The sequence below is a fragment of the Pelodiscus sinensis genome, chromosome 11, assembly GCF_049634645.1.
Source record: "Pelodiscus sinensis isolate JC-2024 chromosome 11, ASM4963464v1, whole genome shotgun sequence".
Taxonomy (NCBI): Eukaryota; Metazoa; Chordata; order Testudines; family Trionychidae; genus Pelodiscus; species Pelodiscus sinensis.
Window position 1 is genome coordinate 50,196,051 of NC_134721.1, and position 21,648 is coordinate 50,217,698.

General features: G+C 44.4%; 1 long non-coding RNA gene across 1 annotated transcript; it reads left to right on the top strand.

Annotated features, from left to right (window-relative positions):
• Positions 1-860: 860 nt before the first annotated feature.
• LOC112546243 (uncharacterized) lies at positions 861-8,311 on the top strand. The gene is made up of 3 exons (XR_003089887.2): positions 861-3,003; positions 3,491-3,629; positions 8,221-8,311. It is a non-coding gene; the product is annotated as an uncharacterized LOC112546243 (long non-coding RNA).
• The last annotated feature ends 13,337 nt before the right edge of the window (positions 8,312-21,648 follow it).

Genomic DNA, 21,648 nt, shown 5'->3' on the forward strand with positions numbered 1-21,648 from the left:
TGGTGCTCCGGCAGCAATTTAAAGGGCTCAGGGCTGTGGTACCACTGAGCCCCAGGGCAGCTGCCCTATTTACCCCTCTCCTGGTCAGCAGGCATGTGTAGGGGCAGCAGTTTAATAGTACTGCGTAGGGCCCCATAAATCCTAAAGACAGCCCTGCCTGCTCTAGATCCAGCAACCAGTTTAAAGTACATGCTTAGCTTTAAGTTTGTGAGCAATACTATTCATGTCAGTGAGGGTGTGTCTACACTGCACCTGTAGCTCGAAATAAGACAGTGGTGCACAACCTTTTTGCACTCTCAACCCCTGGGAATCATTTTGGTTGAGAAAAAACAAAACAAAACCGCAGCCCCTTTAAATGCTATTCCGCTCACCTGCCGCTCTCCCCACCCCCACTGCATGAATGTCGGGCAATACCAGCCAGCCCAAATCACAGCTTTGCGACCCCACCACCACTGAAATAAGCTACGCAATTTGAGCTATGCAAATTGCGTAGCTTACATTTGAAGTCAATTTCAAAATAGCGTATTTTGTAATTATACAGCACCAAATTTTGAAATAACCCGCTATTCCGAAATGTCCCTTACTCCTCGTGGAATGAAGTTTACAGGGATGTTGGAATAGCAAGTCTGTTATATTTTGAAATAGCACCGCAGTGTAGACATAGCCTGATAGTGCTTGTGTGCTGTTGGGTGAAGGCCAGAATGTTGAGCACCTTGCAGGATTGAGCTCTCAGCTAGTACGCTGTGAGATCTCGATTTCATAAATAATTTCTTACCTTATAGTTATTTCTTATGGCATCAATGCGATGAAGAAACTAAACTTTGTCGGCTGCCAAGCAGAATATGGCTCAAATAATCAGTTTCCTGAATGTCTGACCCTTTTTTAGACATTCATTTAAAAAAATGAAAGCTCTGATCTTTGGAGGTGCTAAAAACTCTGAAGGACAGGAGCCAAAAACGTCAGCTAGTCCTAAATATGCTTCTTCACAGGCTCTTACAAATTGCACTTTTGTGAATCACTTATTCCCTGAAACCAACAGCTGAAGAGTCCTCAGCTCAGAGCAAACTGACTCATGTTGTTCAGTGGGAATTGAAAGTGTTCAACACAGGGCAGCTGGAAAGCTAATCAGACCAACTGATATCTCCATCAGTCATTGGTTTAATACAAATAAAATGAACATTTTCTAAAGGCGTCCTCTGATTCATAAAGTGTTTGGTAACAGGATATTACCAAAGGTCACAGGATCACCTCTCACTTTTTGAAAATAAACATCCGGATTTTGCTTCTATCCTTTAGGCAAGAGATCATTATTCTATGCCAATGTTCCAGGCAACTGATAGTATCTCTTCATCATAAAATGGGCAAGATGGAAAAAGAAATCTGCATGGCTGACATAGATGGTCAGAACTGTTTCCCAGCCACACTCAGCTCTGCATGTCTATGAAGAAAAAATCTCTAGGATTTCCACCTTCCTCTCACCCTCAGCCTGCTATTTAAATCAATCATTTTTAAAATCACTACTATCCCTGTAATTTTGAAAGATCCACGTGAACTGCCCCTTCTTAGCTTCTCATTGAGATGTTTTGTCTATTGTCTGTTTACTTGTAAATTGGTGTGGCCTGGCCTGACCTCACACTAGGCTTGAACATCATATTTAAAACAAGTGACAGTGAAAATATTCTTTATGATGCATTTGGAACACACACACCTACTGGGTGTGTGATTCACTGTCCCATGTAACGGCACTGAGACTACTTACACAGAGAAAGAATGAGTGTGCGCTACAGCCTTAGCTGAGAGCCAGCTGGCTTTTAGCTCAAGCAGTAGAGGCTCGTGCACTAAGCAGAGGTCTCAGGTCTAGTTCTGCCTGTTGGCATTACATATTCACCCATAATCTTAGGTAAAAAGTCCTCTGATATATGAAATTGCAGTGGGTTCCAGATCCTTATTGGAAAGGACAGTTTTGACTTGTTTATGAAGAGAAGGATGTTGGGATGTTGAGAATGCAAGGTTCTTTCTTGTATCCTGAGATAAGGGTCACCTTGTTAACCTCAAGATTTAGCTAGAATTGAAATGAGTTGGTGGTCGCTGTTCAGTTCCCAGTAGACATCTGCCAAAATAATGAAAAGCTGTGGCGGCGCGTCGGGGTCCCCCGCCTCCTGCACCCCCGTAGTGGCACAAACAGACTCCACCAGCCAGTAGAATAGAGGGAGTTTATTGCGTCTCCAGGATACAGCACAGCACAGATGGAATCTGGTTACAGGAACTGGGGCTAAGAGGCCTCAGAGCCCCCCATTGACATGGGGGGTGGCTGGGCCCTACAATCCCAGCCCCCTCCCTAGCTCCTTCTCCCCTGCTTCCCAGACCGAGACTGAAAACACGGTCCCTTCCAGCCCTGCCCCCTAGCCAGGGGCGTCATTCCACCTTCCTTTGTTCCTCTCCCTGGGAGGTAACTGGTCGAACAGGTTACCTCCCTGTCCCATCAGCTACTCTGCTGGGCTGTGGTACAGACAGGAACCAGTGGGGGTCACCCACAGCCCAAGCCTAGCAACCAGCAAGGTACCAACACTACGTCACAAAAGCACCATTGCATTTAGCACTGATTGGCTTTAAAGAGCCCTGGACTACATAGGAGATGCTGTTCACAGTCCAGAAGAACCTTTCAAATCAGGACTCCCCCTTTGGCAGAGACAAGGGAGGTCCTGAGCAAATGAAATGAGGGTGTTTTAAATAGGAGCAGCATGGAAGTATTTGCAGAGATGCTTTTGAGTAGAGCTGAGAACAGAGTATTGAGGGACTGTAACAGAAGGAAGAATGTTGCAGAAAAGCTACCAGAAGAAATGCTGGCAGAGTGGTTAGAGAGATAAGAGAATAGAAGAAGGGGCACAGAAAGCAAGGAGAAGAGGATCATCCATATTACTGAAGTCAGAAAAAAACTCAATGAGAATGGGAATGGAGCATCGGCCCATAAGTACAGGCAGAAAAAGATCATCTGATATTTTGGTGAGAGCAGTGTGACGCCATGCCCCCATATTTGTATGGAAATATGTTTTTAATATAAATATGCATAACTCAAATGTGCTTTATGCATAATGGGTCAAGTAACCTATCATTCAAGAGCTTGTAACCCCCTGAATGTGTATATTCAATTTGTGTTCATGTATCTATCTTGAATGTGAAGTCAGAAATATGAAATGTAAACCTATTTATTAATCTAGGTCTTCTAGTGAAAGCCATTACTGGTACTTAAGGAACATATTGGCCCAGTGCTCAAGGTAATGATCTGTGAATGGTTTTGTTTTTCCTGTAAGCCTAAACTGTGGTTGGTACTATGAAGACATGTGACCATGTCACCTGGTGCTGGAATCCATCTTAAATTTAGTATATTTCCTACTAGGATGGGGAGAATTGAACAAAGAGTTCCTGCTCTGGGGAAATTCTATTTAAGGGATGGCAAGCAAAGAATGATTGTCTTCACCTGGTTTCACAGACTGCTCCCCACCACAAGAGGACACATGAAGAACCTGGAAACAAAGAACACTAATGTGCGAGGTAGAAGCAGCTGGACCCCTGTCAGAAAAGAAGATCAGCTCTGGCCTAAAGGACTTTACCTAAAATTAAGGACTAAGGTGAGAAAATCTGATTTGCAGCCATTTCTCTTACTGTATTAGGCTTGGCTGTCATGTTTTGTTTGTTGTAGCTTAGTAACTTATTTTAATTTGTCTGTCATCACTTGCAACCACTTAAATCCCACTTTTTATACTTAATAAAATCACTTTAGTTGATTATCAAACCCAGTGTAAATAATTGATACCTCGGGAAAACAACAGCTATGCAGTTCTCTCTTTCACTGATGTTGAGAGTGAATCCAATGAGCTTTCTCTGTCTAAATTTTTTAGATACAATACAAAGTAAGATGGAATTATTTGGGGTTTTGGTCCCTTTGCAGGGACCATGCCATTAGGTACTGTCAAGTCCCTGCAACTGAGCCATCCCAGAGCTGAGCTGTTATCAGTGTCTGTGTTACTCTGTTGGGAAGCTGTTACCCCAACTCTGTGCTTTGGCTGGGGGAGACCAGAGCTTCTGGCCCAGCAGGACAGTGGGACTGCCTAGGCAGCAGGTAAGCAGACTCAGCGGTACAATCAGCACTTCGGATGATAGTCTCTGTGCGATCTCACATCACACGCAGTTTCAATGGAATATAGAGAGCAGAAGCAGAGTTTGAATTCAAAATAGGTCAAGTTCTCAGATAAAGATCAACAGATCCTTTAATATCATGGGTCCAAACTCAAACTTGATATAGGTGGCTAAAACACCACTGAAATTGCACCATCTTACATCAACTCTGAATTTGGCTCTCCGTGATTTGGATTTTGACATATGCTTCATTGGAAATTATCTTAGATCAACATATGCCACCTTGTGGTAAATGAACATGATGCACATTTTCTCTCAAATATATTTTTAAAACATGTTATGCTAGATGATGTGAATTGCATCTCGGGTCTTGCAGGGGACACAGAATGGGCACAAGCCCATCAATAGCTTCTGCATAGTTTGGAGCTCCAACTGTTCAAATTCCTCCATAAACTCAGGTTCTTCAATCACACACTGCTGCAATATTTCCCTGAAAACCTCCATCACTTACAGAAGGGTTGAATTTGATCCAATGTGCTCCATGCAGGACAATCTCGAAGCCAAACACTTCTGCAAAGCAGATTTTTGTTTAGAGACTTGTGGGCACTCGCAATTTAATAATGTGTTTTCTTATGGTTTCAACAAAGCGCAGCACAATGCTCATCAGAGACTGGCTCAGAAGTTTGGATATAAGATTTTTAAAAATGTTGGGGGGAGCATTCTGGAATATGACTCTGGTTCCACTCTTAGATCTCCAGCTGGTATCAGAGTGCAGCTAAAACCTTCTAAAAAAATGTTTCTAGGTATATCTTTGAGGATTTTTTGATGCGCAGCAGTTTGACTCGGAGGAGAATTCTGTGCCATTGCACATGCACAGAATTTATGTCCCCCCTAGAGTTCTTTGCATTCCTGCAGAAAAATGACAAGAGCAGTCAGATGCCCCTCCCCAAGGGTATATTCAGGTGTCCAGGGCAACCAGCAGAGATGTAAATTACTGAAGGGAATGGGGCAGGACTGGGGAAGATCCAGCTAGGAGCTCCTATCCTACATCGGGCTCAACCGCGAGGCCTGGCTGAGCTGGGCAGGGCAGGAATTCCTCTTCCCCTGCCCATCATTGAGGGCCAGGTCAGATATACACTCCCAGATTTCTCCCCCAGTTACAGAAAGCTCTGCTAACTTGCTCCTGCCCCACTCATCCATTGTTCCTTAGCTTCAGGGAGAGGGACGTCTGTAATGGGAGCTGCTCTGCCATCCACCCAATCCCCACGCATCCAGACGTTCTCCTACCCAGACCCTCCAGCCTCACCTCACCTCCCTACCCTCACAGCCCCCGATGAGCCCCACTCCACCTGAACCTGGACAAGCAACCCACCCCTGAATCCACACACCACCGAGACCCAGCTAGCTACACTTGAATCCCCCATCCCACTGAGCCCCATTCCCCCAGCAGCTGGACCCGCCCCCCAGATTCTCCCTGCTGAGCCCAATCACCTTCTCCTGGACCTCCTGCACAGTTCCATAACAGTTGCACCCAGTAAGTCCCTGTGCATCCAGAGGCCCTTCCACCCACCCTCACACACACACTCCTTGGTCCCCTTCTGAACCTCCTGCACCCAAACAGAACAATCTCAACCATCACCTGGCTCTCCCCACATTAAGCCCCTCCACAGGTAAATCTTGCCTTGCTGAGCCTTTCTGCCCACATGTGGCATAGAGAAGCAGGGCCTGGAGTGTTTCTGGGGCAGGCCTTGTCCTTGTGTTATGTCAGCGCTGGGTGCAGCCTCACCTCTGAGTCCATGTCTGGTGGGAGGGTGAGAGGAGGCAGCATAGTGATCTTCCACCTTTGTGCAGCCCGTGGCCTGTGCTCCCCAATATCATGCTGGTGCCTCTACATTTATTTGACAAATAAAACTTGCAGAATTTAAAACGTTGTGGCAGAATTTTTAATTTGGGGCACAGAATGCCCCCAGAAATAACAGCAATGAATGCTGCTTATGTCAGATTACAATTTGTTTAGTACAGACTGATTATTTATAACTGGGAGGGGGGGGGAGTGGTTAGGGTACCAGGCTAGACCTTGAGATTTGGGCTTTAGTCCTGTCTCTGGCACACACTTGTGACCTTAAGCAAGTCACTTTAACTCTCTGTGCCTGATTCACATTCACACCCAGCCTCTGTAGCACCACTCTGGCATGTAATGGGATCTTAAATGAGAATAAAGTCCTCTACTGCTGATTTCCAGTGTACAAAATAATGCCTACTTCTCTTTGTAAGTGTCTTTGAGATCTTCCAAAGAAAGACACTATAGATGTGCAAAGTAAGCAGCTGATTCAGGGTTCGTCTACATAGCACCCTTACTTCAAAATAAGCTACACAATTCATGCTATGCAAATTGGGTAGCTTATTTCAAGGTTATTTCAAAAAAAATTTTTTTGAAATTAGGTGCTGTCTACACAGTGCCAAATTTCTAAATAAAGCATGGAATGAGGGTTACAGGGATGCTGGAATAGCATGCTTGTTGTTTCAAAATATATATTTTAAATAACGGGCATGTTTAGAGATGTGGAATTGCTATTTCAGTAAACGTCCAGTATCCCCAAATAGCCCCACTTTCTAGATGTAGCCTCACTGAATTGTATGGATTTTGATTTTACCTTTTTCAGATTTAAGAGAATAGAAGTTTTTAACAATCTAAAATTATTTAGAAAATGATGAAGAATTATACAACCGATGTTTATAATTGATTGGGAATTCTGTGCATCACGTTCCATGACATTGCCTATAGCTAAGCACTACAATATAAAGCATGGTTTATATTGCTTTGGTCAGCCACCCAAAGCAATATAAACCAATATAAAATTGGTCAGCCACACAAACGTTTCTTGCTGCTCCCCACTCTTATTTCGTATCTTATTTCGAGCTACGTTGCAGTGTAAACACACCCTCTGTGCTCTTTCCCTGAGTGAATATTATGCAGACATGTTCTTACTTCTCACTAGAGGCCTTTCATTTAATTTGTTTACCCAGATCCATCATACATTCTACAATATCTGTGTTATTTATAGCAAATCTCAGTGTAACAAGCACAGAACAAAAGTAGGAGAATAGTGGGGAGATGTAGCAAAACTGTGCCAACAACAAGACAAAAATAACTAGGAGAGGTTGCTGTTACGATGATACATATATTCAGTAGAATGCCTTGATGCAATTATTAGAATTTAGAAACCAGATCCTAAGCTTTTGTTTGCATTTAGATCAATTCGGTCAATGGTGTTACTGTTTACACAAGCTGAGTATATGACCCTAGAACAGCTATCCCCAAACAGTCCATCATGATTGATTGGACAATTGTGGAGGTTCTGATAGTGGATCTTGGCTTTTGTCAGGAAAAGCATGCAGTTTTGATGACAAAAAACTTCCACCTCTGTGAGAGACTTTTGTCTTTTCCCCTCCCTTTATTTTTGACAAAGAGCCAGTGTGGACTCTGTTGGTTGTTTTGTCGAGAGAACTGGCTTCTGCCAGTATCTCACAATACCTGCATTTATGGCTGTGATCAGTGTTTTGTGATCTCTGTTATATGTGCAAGTATTTGCAGGAATTTAATTTAAAATTCACAAGCAAGTGTATTCATGCTGGAGGAACTCAAGCACTCATCCAGTTAGGGTGTAGCACCAAAACATTTGCCGTACAATAACAACTAACCAATATTTACAGACTTTGTGATGAACCCACAGAGTTTGGAAAAAACTGAATGCTTTTGAATAACAAATAAAAGCCAGGAAATCAGAAATAGCACACAAATATTCTGCAAGCAGCAAAAGAAACTTTTAAAAATCGGATAAATTATTTGTTGCAGTTTATTTACTCAGCACTAATATTTATTAATATTGCTGATTTGTTTGCCAAATTGTGATCAAAACTGTTTGGCAGGAAAGATCTACTCAGGAAAGCCAGCCAATGGAGTTAAGCTGTCATCTAAGTACAAACAGAAAAACTGTTCACATAGCGTAGAAAACAGAACGTTTACAGAAATAATAAACATGCCCTCTAAAATTATGTTCCTTTTCCCTAAAATCCCTGAAGGCCACAAGACTTTGACCCTACAGCAGGAGCATAGCACTTCATGAGACTTCTGTCAAAGCACATGATAAAAAATAAATATACTCTAATAAAAAAGTGTCAGTCTGATTGCTCAGATGTGCCTTCCTTACACATTCTGTCTCCTTTAAGATGTGGTACACATGCTGCTATGAAAAGGAGATCCATATGGAGAGGCTATCAAGCCAATCCATCTCCCCGAAGTTTCAGTTATTGTAATTAACTTTTGTTTCATCTCACAAGGAAACACTGTAAACAATAAAGCCTGTTATCATTTGACATGTTTTTACTGAAAGTGTAATTTACTAAGGTCATTGTTTCTGTGTGACTCATCTGCATATACCTCTGTTAAGTGAAATCAAAATGCTTTGTCAAAAAAAAAATTGCAAAACCATGTTTTAAATGTATACAGCACCTGGCACAGTGGGGATCTGGACTTTGACTGGGGCTTTTAGGCAGTACTGACTTATAAATAACAGGTTCTCAGATCGCTATCATGATACATGCATAGCCTTAACATTTTAAACCAGTTGTTTTGAAAAGCAAATTGAAAGGTTTTTTTGTTTCATACCAAGTCCTGGATTTCTCTTATTGTAATGTATAGCCTCACAAATGACTGATGCGAGCAAGGAGCAGTCTTCCTTACAGTTCTCTTTATGGATTTTGTTTATTTGTTTGGTTGGTTTTCACTCTTGCAGGTGAATAGAATGCTGAACTCAGGTCCTTGAAGTTAAGTAAAAGAAGAAGAGCCATGTCAAATATTTAGGGTTATATTGTTCCTTGTGATCTCAAACAAGTCAACTCTCTGGGCCTCGGGGCAGGGGGCTAGGGGAAGGGGTGGGTGCAGGAGTCAGGGTAGGGACTTTGGGATGAAGGAGGTTGGAGATGTGGGGGGTGTAGGAGTCAGGGTTGGATCAGGAGGGGCTCAGGGCAGGGGATTGAAGGGGGCATGAGAGTCAGGACAGGGTTTGGGAGGTGTGGGGGTGCAGGAGTCCAGTCAAAGGCTTAGGAGTTCTGGGGGGCTCAGAGCAGGTGGTATCTGCACAGGGCATGGAATGCAGGAATCAGGGCAGGGAGTTGGGAGGTGGGGCGACTCTCCAGGCCAGCTGAGGCAGCGGGGGTCATGCTGCCCTGCTGGTGGCTGCTCCCCAGGACCAGGCGGGCAGCAGGAGCCACACGGTTTGGCCAGTGGTTGCTCCCAGGCCTAGCATGCTTGCTGCCTCCCCTCTCCCTCTGTGCTCATTCTGGAGTATAATGGTCCCTGCTATCAGACCCCCTCCCTTTCCATTTGATTAAAAATAATCAGATTCCAGACACGTCCCATTTTCCTGGCATAACCAAGCCCTGGCCTTGATTTGAGTTATAAGAGGAAGCTGCATATCAAATTAGGCGGTCCTAGCTCTTACAGTTTAGGAGGAGTTTTTGACTCACATGCAGACAGACAAACTCTAAAATATATAGTCGATAACTGTGTCCATGCTGGTGGTAGAATTGTACAACATTAATTATATTGGTATAGTTAAAACGATACAACTTCTGGGTGCAGCTAAGGCCATAAGCCCTATTAATTTTGTATGTAATTTACTTTCTCACTTAAATTTATTAATAAAGTGTGTTTATTGCTCTGTAGCAATTCTTATGGGGTTAATTGAGGGAAGGGTTTTTATATCTTGTGACTTCTGAGGACATAGAAAGGATTTCCTCCAGCAGCAAACTGTGAGTGAGGGGCTCAACATTTACAAAAACGTCCGCCTCGAAACCCCTCCCACAAATTGACTAATGCCTGTTCTCATTTAAGCCCCAGTGTCCAATCATTGAAGAGCCAGCTCGTTCAGAGACAATAGGTCAGTCCTCAGTGGCTGCTGTTGAGTTACTGCTGTGAGCAGTCTGTTGAACATCAGCATCAAATCCATGTGGGAAGAAGACTGGAGGCGTTTCCATTTTGGTCTGCTCTTCAGGCAGTCTCAGAAAGCTGGCACTCCTGGAGAGAAGTTGGTTTCCATAGAGCTCAATTGACTCATATGCAAATATTCATTTAGTTGTTTGGCCGGGGGGTTTGTTTTGGTTTTTTTAACTGCAGAAAGGTAGCACAGTTTAGAAGGGAAAACCACTCGGCGTGTCTCCTAGAGTTGTCCATGGGGGCATGCAGTGCTGAGGGGGCTAGCGCCCCTGTTGCAGATAAGCTGCGGGCTCTACCATTTCTCACTTTGGAAGGTAAGGTGTTCATGTTGGCTGTGTGGCACACGGGGCCCAGGCTTTCGGTGCACCGTTAGGATTCCATTGGAATGGTGTCCTGAGCCGCTGTTAGGAGGAGGCGTTGTTTGTCCCAGGCTGGGATAGCCCCGTTAAAGAAGTTGGGTGCGTCCCCACTTGTGACATGCTAACTGCTTTCCAACTCATGAGGTAAATGATGAACAAGTAGTTCACTTGGGGTAGTGATGGTAAGTGAGCACCAGCAGGGCCGACAGGCTCCCCAGGCCAAAGCCTGGGGAGGGGGGAAGGGCACGGGGCCAAGGGCAGTTAGCCCTTAGTACCACCAAGACTGCAGTGTGCCCCTCCCCCCGGCCTTCACAGCTGCACGGGGTGCCCAGAATGGCACTTTGTTGCTCCAGTAACTATTCAAAGGGGCTTGGGATTCTAGCCACTGCCACTCCTGCAGTAGCAGTAATTGGGACCCCCAGGCCCCTTTCAATCTCTGAGCCTTTGTCTCCTCCCCTTGGGGAGCAGTGGTAGCAAGAGTCCTTGAGTCAGAGAAAAGGAACTTGAGCAAAGAACCTTGCTGGAAATATCTGCTGTGTACGCATCAGCAAAAACCCTCGGAGACAAGGCCACATGGCAGGGCCTAGAGTACGTCTGGGCTGATCTTGTGTTTGTACTAGAAAGTGAATCCCTTAGAAGAGGGAATGAAACTCTTGATACTGGTGTGAGCTTCTTTGATGCACTAGCTAGTAAGATGATCCTCTGGCTTATGGGAGTGAGGAAACTGAGGCTGGGTTTGAGGATACCATGTCACAAAGCTCCCCATTTTCTCTTTCTCTGCAACAACCACAATGGCATAGAAGGCAGGATTGTCATAGATTCCAAAAAAGAACCTTTGTGATCACCTACTCTGACTTCTTTCATAGAATTTTCCCCAAATTATTCCTGGAGCATATCCCTGAGAAAAGTACCCAATCTTTATTTTGAAACCTCTCGTGATGGAGAATCCACCATCACTCTTGGTACATTTTTTATGCTTTATCTTTTGTCCGAATGTGTCTAGCTTCAGCTTCCAGACATTTGCTCATGTTCTACCTTCCTCTGCTGAAATGAGGAGTCTGTTATTAAATGTTTTTTCCCCGTGTAGATACTTGCAGTCTGTGATCAAGTCATCTGTTAAGTATCATTTTTCACAGATTTGGCCTGGTGTAAATCAGAATTAATTCCACTGAAGGCAAGAAATTGCATGGGCATAAAATTGCAGTGAGAAGAGACCCAAGTGCACAGTGTACAATTTCTACAGTGAAATCCAGAGTCTCCAAAGGGTTAATGATTTAATTTCTAACTGTGTCAATTTCCAGTGTCATCTCTATGTACACAATTTTCCTCTGAAACAATGTGTTTTCCTGAGTCTTAACACTGCTCAAACCTTTCCTGCAGTACACTTCTGTGCCGCTGCTCTAAACTGGCATTCACAGAAATGGAAGGAGCAGACTTTCCATCCGTGAACTACTGAAGCCCAAGTGTTGAGATATTAACAACTCCTTAAAGAATCAGGAGTCTACTTCACTGGAGCTGCACTGGAGCTTCACCATCCTGGGAGTAACCTTATTATCTATGACAGAGCAACTTCAAATAAAGTAAAATCCAGACCAAATCCTGGTCCCTTACCCAGGCGAGTCATCCAGTAGGATGAGTAGGGTCAGTGAAAGCTGGACAGAACCTCAAATCCTGACTACCATGACTGGTTACAGACTACAGATCTTGACTACGGTGCTCATGCAGGATTTTTTTTCAGAGCCCAGATTCACAGATGGATTTAGGCATCATAGAACCACACTTTTACATGCCTTGCCACCCAGTGGAATCCATGAATGCTGGGTTAGGTGCCCAGGTGTGACAGCGTGTTGGGGTTTCCCCATCTCCTGCACCCCCGTAGTGGCACGAACAGACTCCACCAGCCAGTAGAATAGAGGGAGTTTATTGCTTCTCCAGGATACAGCACAGCACAGATGTAATCTAGTTACAGGAACTGGGGCTAGGAGGCCTCAGTGCCCCCCTCTGAGATGGGGGTGGCTGGGCCCTACAATCCCAGCCCCCCTCCCTAGTTCCTTCTCCCCTGCTTCCCAGACCGAAACTACCACTCTCTTCCAGCCCTGCCTCCCAGCCAGGGCTCCACTCCGCCTTCTTCCCATTGTTCCGCTCCCTGGGAGATAACTGGCCGGACAGGTTCGGAGCCCCCTGCATAATGACTCATCCCCTGCCCTGCTGGGCCGTGCTACAGACAGCAGACAGTGGAGGTCACCCACAGTCCACTGCCCAGCATAGAATCCAGCAAGGTACCCCCCACTACGTCACACCAGGCTCCTTACATGAAGCATTGGATGAGATGAGTGGACCCACAAATCCAGGCTGTTCGGGCAGTAGCTGCCTAAACTAGCCAGTAGCCATTGCTGACTGGCAGGATGTGACCTAAGTCTGTCCCTGCTCAGGGAGTTAGGCGTGGACAGGGCTAGGCACCAGCTGAGTCAGAGTTTTGAGTATCTTGATGTTGGGCTCAGGTGCTCTTGATATAGGCACCAATGTCCTTCTGTGGATCTAGGCCCTGGCCTTTCTGCAGGCTTTGGGATCAGCTCCCAATTCAGCAATGTGCTGGCCATCTGAGAAAGGAAAAAGCTGCCAGCAAAACAGCATGATTCCATTAAATTCCCGTGTGACTCAAGGAAAATTGCTACACCAAAAGTGAAAGGCTAGTGCACTAACCCACTTGTCATCAAGTCCCCTTCTAGCAATTGCTTTGTTTTTTGGGATTGCACCTGGAAATGCTTATTGTATACATATGGAACTTGCTTTGCCTGATAGATCATAAGCAACTAAATAGGAATGTTAGTGGTAAACAAGTTCCTTGTATCTGTGAACAAAAAAGGAATAAAAGCCAACGAGGGAGGACGCAGAGTGGAGTGTCTTGCAAGAACAAGAAAAGTTGAACCTATTAAAAGCAGAAGACAAAATGAGCAGCATGTCGTTTTCCTCTGCCTGGAATGAGGTTTCTGGTAAGATGACGCAGACCTTCTGGGGCCAGATCATGCTCCCAACTGAAAAATAAAAAAGAGAAAATGCTCTCCTAAAAGAGCAAAGAACTCGGATGTTCCGGATGGGTTTTAAGCCATGGGAAAGTAAGGAGCTGAAACGTTCGCACTGTGATGGAACCCAAGACATTATCGAAGGTTGGATATCTCAAAAAACCTGAAACATGTCCTGATATAGCACCTAAGATTTAAAAAAAATCTGCATGCCAGGGTGAGAGTATCTGTCACATGCTCTGTCAGACACTAATTGGGCCATATTCTACAAATGTGTTGGCATGGCTCAGACAGCTTCCCTCTAGAGCCGTGGTCACCAACCCACCTCCAGCAGTGAGGGAGATAGTGCCGGCTTCCTGTGGGGTGGATGGAAGTCCAGCAGCTGCGCGCCACTCCTGGGGTTTGAGGAAGTGCTCAGGCTGCTCTCCCTCCCCCAAACAGCCGGCGCTGTACCACAAAGCAGGTCTGTGGCATGCCGGGGACTCTCTGCACGGGGGGGGGGGGGGAGGTAGGAGTCCCCAGAGGAGGCGCGTGCCCAGGCTTCCTTCTTCTACGGGGGGAGGGGGAAGAAGGAGGTTGGAAGAGGAATCTCCAGAGGAGGCATGTGCTGGGGCTTCCCTCCTCTGCGTGGGCGGGGAGTTAGAAGTCCCGAGAAGAGGCACGCGACCGGACTTCCCTCCTCTGGGGGGGAGGAGATCCCAGAGGAGGTGCGTGCTGGGGATTCCCTGTCCCCTGCAGCAGAACCCACTGGCACCCTGTCCCCTGCCCCCCACTGGCATCCTGTCCCCTGTCCCAGCACCCGCTAGCACCTTCCCCAGTACCATGTCCTCTGCTCCCACCACCACAGTTGGGGCCACATTAGTGAGGTTGGGGGAGGGGGTTGGAGGAGTTATTTTTTTGCATCTCACTTGTGTGGCCCCAACTGACTTTTCTGTGGGTCAGTGACCCCTGACTCAAAGCAGGTTCCCTGCCCCTCTCATAAATAAAGACAATGTTAAAACTTTTTGTGTTTGACATAACATTTTATTTAAAAATGAAGCCTAGCCAACAAACCCCCAGTTGGGGCCAAGCCCCTATCTGGCCACAGCAATATAACACTCCTGTACCTCCTCGATCTCTGACCCAAGATCTGAGCCTATCATACACTGGAACCCCATATCCTGAGCCTCTCACATCCCCAAACTCCTGCAGCCCCACATGCTCCGTCTTCTGCCACAACACTCCTGCATCATCCACACACCTGCAAATCTGCACCATCCACACACTGTCCATCTTACTCCCAGCCTCCCTGCCCTGAGCCCCTCACATACTCCAACCCAAACTCCTGCTCCCTCACATCCACAAGCATGTGGCTTGCTCAGTACCCCAACACCGCCCAGCCTGGAGCCCTCTCCCCGAGCCAGTGTCCCCTTCTCCACCTCCTCCTGCATCCAAATTCCCTCCCAGACCTTGCACCTCTCACCCCTTCCCACACCCAAATCCCTCATTCCCACCCCAGAGCCCACACATCCTGTCTCAAACCAGTGAGGGTATGGCTAGACTGCAGGAGTTTTTCCGGGATTCCAGAGGTATCCTGGAAAAAGTCTTCTGTGTCCAGGGATGTGTTTGTTCTTCTGCTTTTTTTTTTAGTGGAACAGCAAATATGCTCTTTCGATAACCCCTGTATTCCTCATTCCATGAGGAACGAGGAGGCTTCCAAAAGAAGGGGTTTTTCTGACATTTGGCCCAGTCTAGACAGAATCGGAAAAAAAAGCAGCAGTGTAGCCGTACCCGAGAGTGTATAAGGGCTGGGGATAGCAAGTGATGGAGAGGAGGAGAACAGAGGGTGGGGCTTCAAGGAGGACGTGGGGTTTTAGGGGAAGGATGGAGCAGTAGATCTTGGCTTGTCCTGACATTTAAGAAGTGATCTTGGATGTAAAAAGGTTGGAGACCACTGCTCTAGAATGTGGTTTCTTCCCTAAATCACATCCAAGCCTTTTGTGTCTGCAAGCTTGCACTCAAACTATCCCCAGACCAGGCTTTGCCATGAAATTTCCAGTGCTCCCCATAAAGGGCAAGAACTGGCTCATGGATCACCTACACCAGCGTGAGTGATGCACTAGGTTCTTATTTTATCCAACACCCCCAACTGCAGCACATGTGTTGTACAGAGGAGAAGCAATGGACAGAGCTTAAGGGCAACTCTCCTTACCTGATTCTGAGGTCTTGGGCACTACCCAGGTGAGTAAAGTGAATAGGCTGTGGCCAGTTGGTAATACTTGCATTTTAACTCAAAACAAATACAATTCCTTGTGAGAGCCTCACTTTTGCTTAGTGTAAAAATTAAAAGAATCTAGACACTTGGATTTTTTAGTCTGCTCAGCTGTACAATTTGACGGGCACCAAAAACTGTTGAAACAATAAGCAGAGCACTGTCACAAGACTCAAGAGACCTAGGTTATTTACCCATCTCTGCCACTGACCTACTGGTGACCTTGGGCAACTCACCTCCCTACTCTGCCTCCCCACTCATCCTTCATCAGCTTTATTTATTTAAACTGAAATATCTGTGAGGCAGAGACTGTGTCACTCTATGGATTTTGTACAGTGCCAAGCACAATGAGGCCCTGATCTGGGTTAGAACCTCTTGGTGCTGTTGTAATATGCATAACAACAAAATAACTGGAGCTCTGGAGTTATCCATAGTCTATTCAAATACAGATGGTGCAGAATTCAGGGACAAGGGTGTAATAATATGCATCCATTTGGTCTGACTTGGCTCCCTTATCAGCATATTCAGGTTATATACATTGGTGGATCATGCTCCCACAGCTACTAGCTCAGGGAGCCTATAACACCACAGATCCAGCAGAGGGAGCCAGAGCCCTGGTAGCTGAAAGATGTAAGTGAATTTTCCCAGTCCTGTAAGTTGCTTTTGCATTTGGGATTCTGTCTAACAAACACCACATTTGTTTTTCCCACCCTTCTGTGACAGTGTTATAGTATTACTTTTCATGCCTGTCATTTAGAGCTTGTCAGCATATCTGTGATAGTTTCCTGTTCTTTGCGGGCTTTATCGATTGGTCAAAAACATCTTTCATCCTGAAATTTGTCGTGACAAGACTTTGACATTGACTAAAATGGTATCAGGCTTGGTTTGTCGGTTGGTTTGTATTTAATCTTTTTAATTAAAATACAGAGTATAACAAAAAGGGTTCTGAAGGGATTCTGAAGAAAACAGGAATAGAACATAACAATACAACATAAATCATCTGTAGTTATCACTAAGATGGTTTAATAATTATATATATTGCAATTTGAATGTCTATATTAAAAACATCTGAAATCTAATTATAAAATAGAAGCAACATAGATTATGCATGAAAAAGCAAAATGGTTTAAATTCCTTAAGTATGTAAAGCTTCAGCTGTAGAATGAAAACTGTACCAATCCCTTTTGGGAATGGCAAGTAGAAAGTGCTTTTTCTAAAGTTAGTCTTATTGCATTCTTATGTGATGTATCCTGAAGTCTGACCCTGCTCCTGTTGAGCTCAGGAGTAAAATCCTTTATTAACTTCAGAGAGCAAGGTTCATCCCAGGGGAGAGATTTTCAAAACATCTAAGGGAGTTAAAAGCACCCACCACCTTGAGGTGCTTTTGCAAATTTCAGCTCATAAGTGCAATCTGAATAAACAGGCCTGAGTTGCAGTTGGGGTGGGGTGGAAGCATGGAGTGATACCTGCGGAAATCCCACAAGATCAGGTCCAAAACTGCAAATCCTCAGAAATTATAGTTGCTTACATGATCTTCAGCATTGTAAAAATTGTCCAAGTTTAAATTCCCTCTTTAATAACCCAGCACAAAGGTTTAATTCAGCTCTTCCATAGTTAGTAGATAACTTCCATCTAATTTTTAAATTAAAAATAAACCCTGTGTGTGGCTGCTGGACATAAATTGGGGGTTATAATTTGTAGGGCAATTTTGTTGTTGTTGTTTTTCTTCACACAAGTGGCTCTCCTGATCATGAGCGAGTCCATTCCCAACCCCCTCAAACCTTCAATGAAAACTCTGAGTATGCAGGGCCAGACCCAAGCCAATGTTCATCCAGCGGTGAATTGCTTTAAAACACATCTTTCTGAATTCAGAACTTCATGTCACTTCACGTGCACTGTTCCATCATATGAATTGGTTCTGAGAATAGCACACAGTGGACAAAGCCCTGAGAACAAGGCTTCTCCAAACCCTTGCTCCCATGTAGGCAGAGGAATGGCGAGTAGGGTTAGGGAGTAATGCAGGAGCACAAGATCACCATGAAGATGGTTTGGGGCCCCAGTTGATTCTGTTGTTCAAAGCCCTGCCACTTTTTGGAGGGGAAACAGCCCCTGTAGTGGAAAAGTGGCAAGAAAACTCCATGACATAGGAGTCTAATCTGACATAAACTCTGGTACATCTACACTGCGGAATAGTTATTTCGAAATAGCTCACCTACACTGCAGGGAAGCCTCAAAATTAGTCCAGGCTTCCCTAATGTAGACATGCTATCTCGATTTAGAGCCCCAGAAGCACTGGGGAGAAATAATGTAGAATGGCCCTGGTGAGGGGCTATTTCAAAATAGCAGCAGTGAAGCGTCTACACACACCTTATTTCAAAATAGCTATTTGGGGCTAGGCGTTATTCCTCGTAGAATGAGGTTTACAGATTTCGGAATAAGTCATCCACTATTTCAAAATTATTTTGAAATAATGGAATGTCTGTGTAGGACGCTCGCATTGTTATTTCAAAATATCTCGAAATAACGGTGCAGTGCAGACGCACCCTTAGAGCTCTTTCATTTGTTACTGCATGGCACCCAAACAAATCAATGAGCCAGCTCCTTCTCCTATTGAAGCCAATAGCAAAACTGCTACTGAATTCACTGAGTGCAAGATCAAGCCTTTACATATAAAATTACCAAAGGTGGGTATATAAACAGTGATGCGCAACTCACTGAGAGCCAAATTCTCTGGCTCAGGTAAGGATCACAGAAGGCCAAGGAAAAAGAGGGACTGGTGCCGAGGTGGAGCAAAATGCAGCCTGCACTCTGTGTGTGGATAGGTTACATACCTGTATAGCTCCTTCACCCCCAACATATGGGGAAATGGAGGAGGAGTAATTGATCTGCAGCTATATGGATTCATCAGCTGAACCCCACTGCAGATCCCACTGCAAATGATACTGCAGAGCAACAGCGAATTAGGGATCTTAGAGGAGAAGGGAAACGACAACTCCTACCCCCAGAACTTCCCTGGGCACAGTCCTTTGTTCTGTACTTTGGCTGTGCACAGGTACCAGTACACATATGGTTACAGGTCACATGATACTACATATGCACCAATATATCAGACACAAAGTGTTTTATGAGTGAGACTCCTACAACAAAAGTTACCTTAGAACACATTGAACTCCAGCCAAACTGGAGAGATTAAAATGGATAAAGACTGTTAGGAATGTCAATGGCATACAGAAATCCTAATCCATGTGGCATGGGTTTGTTCCCAAGTGCTATTCTAGAGTGAGGCAGTAAATCATACTAACTTCATTTTGGTATCTAGGGACCTATATCTCTTTATATAAGTTAACGTCTTTTATTAATTCTCCTCACAATGGGTAACATTCAATTGATTTCTGAGACAGTATATTTGAGACTAATATTTTCATTATGGAAATTTTCAACCACACCAGATCTATTGCCCTATCAGTTTGGATATTTGGAGCAGTCAGTGGTAGAAAGAGGAAGTTCTAAAAATAAAGACTGTTTAAGAGATTTCTGACATCTGTTCTCTTTTTCTAACCATTTGTGCCTGATCTGTTTTGTTAACATTCTGTGGGTTCATCCTTCAGACATTTCTCATATGTAAAGTCCCATTTACTTCAGTGGGAGGAGGAAAAAATCCTGCCTATAACTTGTATTGTAGAGATACCCTTCATTTCCTGTCCCTATATTTTGAAAAGAAATGCATTTTACATTAAAAGCTTGTAAATCTTCACACACACACACACACACACACCAACAAAACCCTCAGCTCTGCCATTTAATGGGTTTGTATTTTGTTTGGCATTTAAAGGAACCCAGTTTGATAAATTTAGGCCTGGCATTTTGATTTTGTAAAATAACTGTAAGTGGTGGTGCTGATGGGACTGGTGGGGAGGGAGGAGGGAAGGAAGGGGAGGAAGGGGACTTAACTAATATGGCTGGAAATGGTTTTGTGATTTTTTAAAATAAAAAACACTTCAATTAAACATTTTTTGTCTTTGTTGTAAATGATTTCAACATCTCCCTGCTTTGCTACAAACCCAGGCACTATAGGTCAGGGCTAGTGCATAAGAACCAAAAATTAAAACCTCACTAGAAAATGACAGTCTAAGTGACCAGGCTAGAGGCCTGATCTGGCTTCTTTTGAAATCAGTTGGGGTACATCTCCACTGCAGCACTATTTCAGGATACTTCCAGTATTCCAAAATAGCATTTGCCATGGCTTGATAGCATGCCTGTTGTTTCAAAATGTAATCGAAATAACAGGCCGCTATTCTGACGTCCCAGTAAACCTCGTTCCATGAGGATGAAGGGACTTGTCGGAATAGCCATCTATTTTGAAATTTTGAAATAGACTATCTCGAAATAAGGTATGCAATTTGCACAGCTGAAATTGTGTAGCTTATTTTGAACTAGCACTGCAGTGTAGACCCTAGAGTTTTGTCACTGAATTCATTGGGAGCATGTCTCCGATTTCTGTGTTTTTATCCCAAAAAGTAAGCACAGAATAAGAAGTAAGAAGTTAAGGCGACTAAGGCCCAGAGCCTCCAAAGTGTTTAAGAACCTCATTCTCACTGAAACAACATTTCTTCCGTTTTAGTAATTAAGGGCCCAATGTGCAAAGACTTGGGCATATGCTTAACTTTATGCACTGAGAGCAGTCAATAGGACTACTCAAAATGTGTCAAGTAAAGTAAGTGCCTCAATTTTTGCAGGATCAGGCCAGCATCTTTATTAGTGACATAGGCTCAGCTCCACAAAGATATTAGATTCCTACCTTTCACTGCCTTCAGGACATATTTCAAGTATGCAACTGTTTATTATTGGTTGCTGGAATTTCATACAGTTCAGGAGAGGTAAGTGCTGATTCATGGTTTTGCCTGAATGGATTTGGTGGCTAGACATGTACCATACAGATGTGTATAATTGGTTTGGTTTGGTGTAGCTGTCATTTATTAAACAGGAGAGTTACATTTTCAACAAGTATGTGGGCTTTTCCAGCTGGGTGTGCAAAACCTCCAAAGCCTACCTGCAACCTGGTAATTTGCACACAAAAAATTCTGACTGGTGCACTCCTATCAGGAATTATAGCACACAGCTTTGGTGTGAGTACAAGCATGCACAGGCATTTCTTAAAATCTGGGCCTCAGATTTTACACGGGCTATGGATTCACAGACAAGGGTTACACCTGCAGCCGTTCGTTACTTATATGACTTCACTGAGAGTTTTGCTTAAGGAGGGCCTGACCCTGTAGACCATAAGGCTGTGCCTACATTGGCACCCTTTTCCGGAAAAGGGATGCTAATGAGACCAGTCGGAATTGCAAATGCCGCGGGGGATTTAAATATCCCCCGCGGCATTTGCATGAACGTGGCTGCCGCTTTTTTCCGGCTCGGGGCTTTGCCGGAAAAAAGCGCCAGTCTAGACAGGGATCTTGCGGAAAATAAACCCTTTTCCGGAAGATCCCCTAGTCCTCTTAAAATCAGGAATAGGCTTCCGGAAAAGGCTATATTCTGCTTTTGTGCAAAATCTTGCCAGTCTAGACGCACCCTATAAGTTTATATGGGCTTTGCACTAGAATCCAGAGCTCAGCTCATAGAAAGGAGTGTTTTGAGTTGACCAGTATCAAATGTTATAACTTTTGATCCTTTTGCTTTGGACGGCTAAGTACGGTGTTCTGTTGTGCACATACATTGTTATTTTTGGACCGTGAACTAAAAATATTGCCATTCCTGTATTTTCTTGGCAGTTCACACTTTAGTCACTGGGCATGCAGGCTTTCATGATGATCTTTTGTTATTGTACTTCTGCAAAACAAAGAGGATGGCACAGAGAGAAAGAAAGTTCATTTTCATTTC